A 4332-nucleotide genomic window follows, 5' to 3' on the forward strand; every position below is an offset into this window, starting at 1 on the left:
TGAACCAAAACTCTCAAAGTGCGACTTTCAGCATTTTGAGGTGGACTGTGCATCAGATATGATTCAGCAGGCATGATGGGGTTAATGTGTGTCCGTTTCCTCTTAATACAGATGATGGCTTTATTACAGCGCAACTGTGAATGTCATTGGATCCCGCTCCTCTGCTGTGTCCTGCTTTCTTCATCAGGTTCATTCTGCTGGACGGCTGCCCGCTGTATCAGCTCATGCCCACCTGCGCCTGCTGTTTGACTGGAGGAGCAGGGATGTGAGCGCCGGTTATTCTGGACTTTTCCTTCCTGTGGTTTAATGGGCGAGTGACGCTGTCTGCTTTCATCTGCGCGGGTCAATATCTGACACAGATCCGCCTGAGATGATGCTCAAGCCTCGGGGAAGTCCAGGGAAGTCAGGCCGGATGGCAGGATATGCTCAGTGTGTCATCACTGTATGTGTGTGCTTGCTACCTATCTAGGAGGGGACCTTGGTTTTACACACCCACCAGCAGAGGTCCTGGAGCCAAGAGGGGCAATTTTTCAGATGTACATGCATTAAAGGGACACTATGATGAAAATCATCTTCTGTAAGCTGTTTGGACAGGACTGTGTGCAGGTATAGTGTGTCCATAGTCGTAATGGGGGGATCTAAAGACATTGGCTGCGTCTGAAACCGCCTACTACTCAGTAGGTACTGCTTTTGAATTGAAACGTACTACTCAGTCATTAGAAAAGTACGTTCGACACAGTATGTGTCTGCGTCATTTGCATCAATTTACTCCCATTCATGAATTCTCTCGCGGGGCATCAGGGGATAGCGCAGTGTGCATGGGATGCGCACTTCAGAATCTCGCCGGAAGAAGTCATCCGGGTATTATTCGCATACTGATTTTCCAATTCTATGAATTCGAACATACAACTCAGCTTGTTTAATGATTTTAGCGCACTATATAGTATGGAATTATGTGGTTTCGGACGCAGCCCATAATTCTCTTTTTTAAATATTCCTGACATTAAAATAAGATCAAAATCCTTTCCTGTTCCTGACCACACCGTGTTGTAGGAGTGCGGTTTCCCCCTAATAAAATGTCTCCGTAGTAACAGTGCATGTTCATAATGAATTACAGCGATTTTACCGTCTTTACTTCATCAGTCAGTACAATTATAGAAGAAGACACTTAGATCTTGTTTTGTGGACGTTAAATCAGCTAAAATATAAACAAAATGTAAATTGACTCATCGTTGCAGAAAGGCTTGATTTAATTCCACAACATTCATTTACTCATTTTCTTTTTGTTTTAGTCCCTTTGTTAATCTGGGGTCAGGACAGTGGAATGAACTGCCAACTTATCCAGCAAATGTTTTATGCAGCGGATGCCCTTCCAGCTGCAACCCATTACTGGGCAACATCCATAGACACTCATTCACACTTATACGCCATGGAAAATTTAGCATACCCAATTCCCCTATAGCGCATGTGTTTGGACTGTGAGGGAAACCGGAGCAGCCGGAGGAAACCCACGCCAACACAGGGAGAACATGCAAACTCCACACAGAAACCCCAACTGAACCAGCCGAGGCTCAAACCGGCGACCTTCTTGCTGTGAGGCATTCATCCGGCACTGGCATATGGGCCAAACATATCCTGGGTTTGGCAGAGGTGGCACCATCTTTAAGGTGGCACACAAGATTTGGGCCAGATGTAACATGTACTATTTTGCCCTGAAAGTGATAGGTGGGCCATATAAGTTTGACCTGTCTTGACCCACATTTAAAATACAATACACTTTATTTTGAATCTTTCTTTCTTTCTTTCTTTCTTTCTTTCTTTCTATATGCGTGTTTGTGTTTGTGTGTGCGCATGCATGTCTCTCTCTCTGTCTGTCTGTGTGTGTCTCTGTGTCTCTCTATGTGAATTATGAGGACATTGCTGATCTCCTTATTTCTCAAAAGGCTTATAAATCACACAGATTACATCATAAAGGGTGATACAAAATACAGTTTGTACAGTATAAAAACAACACAAACTTATAGAATGTCCCAACACTTCACAAAAACAAATGTGTGTGTGTGATTGTGTGTGTGTGTGTACTAAACTTGGGACAAACGTGTACTTACAATGGAGCTAAAGCTGAGGATACCTCTTGAATACTTATTTTGAGGAGATGTTTATTTGCAAAAGTTTATTTTTAATAGCCAAAACCTTGTCAAAGCCAAAACTCTGACCTTTAAATAATCGGATGAAGAGTGTTTCCACAAACTCAGCTCATGTTTGGCTTGGGTGGTCCGAAGAGTTCCGTTGTGGTTGCTGAGAGTAATGGCTGCTGCTGTGCAGTTGATAGGGTGTTAAGGCTATTGATACTGTATGTGGTTGCTAGAGTGTTCTAGGTGGTTGCTATCCATTCATTTGTTCATTTTCCTTTGGCTTAGTCACTGATATATTGCCACAGCGGAATGAACCGCCAACTATTCCAGCGTATGCAGCGGATGCCCTTCCTTATGAACCTGAATATGGATCAAGTGTTTGCTATGCACTTGATAGGGTGGTAGGGTGGTTTTAGCCAGGTCAGGACAGTCTGAAGGTCTGAGGCTAATTTGGTGCTTAATATAAATAAATAAATAAATAAATAAATAAATAAATAAATAAATAATAAAAAGTTTGACCAATGAACTTCACCTTGCAACATGTGATTGATTACACAAAGCTCAAGTCAACCAAAATATCAAGATTCTAAGGTAAAAGCAGTGATATAATTGTTTTTGTGTATGTAAGTGTTGATGGAAAGGAATAGACACAGTGTGTGAGACACAGTGAAGGGTCTCTGTGGGCTCGTCTGTTATTCTGTTTAAGACTGAGACCCGATGCAGACGATCTGATGGAGATGGTTTACGGCTGTTCCTGCAGGTTAACTGACAGGTTAACACATCATCTGCTTCTGTTTTACTCACACAGAATCAAAACAAAGAGCTTTTGCCATGTGCTGCTGCCACACGTGAACAAAATACTACAGTATGGGATGGGAGACCACATGGGAAAGCTGGGTTGCTGCCTGAAGTGGTGTTACTGAGACCAGCAGGGGGCGCCCAACCTGTGGTCTGTGTGGGTCCTAATGCCCCAGTATAGTGACGGGGACTCTATACTGCTCAGTGAGTGCCGTCTTTCGGATGAGAGGTTAAACCGAGGTCTCGATTCTCTGTGGTTGTTAAAAATCCCAGGATGTCCTTCGAAAAAGAGTAGGGGTTTAACCCCGGCATCCTGGCCAAATGTCCATCATGGCCTCCTAACCATCCCCATATTCCAATTGGCTTCATCTCGGTCTCCTCTCCACCAATCAGCTGGTGTGTGGTGTGCGGTCTGGCGCAAAATATCTGCCGTCGCGTCATCCAGGTGGATGCTGCACACTGGTGGTGGATATGGAGATTCCCCCCCCCCATTGTGTAAAGCGCTTTGAGTGCCCAGAAAAGCGCTATATAAATATAAGGAATTAATATTATTATTAATTACAGTAACTTACAGTGAATACTGTAGTGGTGTTGAACTCTACTGTAATAAAGCACTTCAATTAACAGAGTTTTCATTATTCTATAGTTGCTATGGTAACAAAACAATTAAGTATTACATTTTTTGTAATTGTATGGTTGCTATGGTAACACAACAACTATAGTAATTAATCTGTTGTGGTAATTCTACAGTTGCTATGGTAACACAACAACTGAAGTAAATGATCTGTTGTGTTAATGATATAGTTGCTATGGTAACACAACAACTATAGTAATTGATCTGTAGTGGTAATTCTATAAATGCTATGGTAACACGACAACTGAAGCAATTAGTCTGTTGTGGTAATTCTATAGTTGCTATGGTAATACATCAATTACAGTACTTAATTTGTTGTGGTAATTCAATAGATGCAATGGTAATGCAACAACTATAGTAATTGATCTGTTGTGTTAATTCTACAGTTGCTATGGTAACACAACAACTAGAGTAATTAATCTGTTGTGGTAATTCTACAGTTGCTATGGTAACAACAACTAAAGTAATTGATCTGTTGTGGTAATTCTATAGTTGCTATGGTAACACGACAACTACAGTACTTAATCTATTGTGGTAATTCAATAGTTGCTATGGTAATGCAACAACTGAAGCAATTAGTCTGTTGTGGCATTTCCATAGTTGCTATGGTAAAACAACCACTAAAGGGATTGATCTGTTTTGGCAATCCAATTGTTGCTATGGTAACACAGCAAATATAGTAATTGATCTGTTGTGGTGATTCTACAGTTGCTATGGTAACACAACAACTATAGTAATATAAACAAATGAACCCATGTAGTTTTC

The 4332-nt window shown here is 41.4% G+C and overlaps 1 long non-coding RNA gene across 1 annotated transcript in view; it reads left to right on the forward strand.

Annotated features, from left to right (window-relative positions):
• Positions 1-243: 243 nt before the first annotated feature.
• The window catches only part of LOC147846629 (uncharacterized), a 10823-nt gene continuing 6734 nt past the window's right edge, over positions 244-4332 (forward strand). The window contains exons 1-2 of the long non-coding RNA XR_015476061.1: positions 244-606; positions 1293-1725. This is a non-coding gene — a long non-coding RNA (uncharacterized LOC147846629). The remainder of the gene's footprint in view (positions 607-1292; positions 1726-4332) is intronic.

This window comes from Danio rerio, chromosome 1, assembly GCF_052040795.2.
Source record: "Danio rerio strain M-AB ecotype USA chromosome 1, GRCz13ab, whole genome shotgun sequence".
Classification (NCBI taxonomy): Eukaryota; Metazoa; Chordata; class Actinopteri; order Cypriniformes; family Danionidae; genus Danio; species Danio rerio.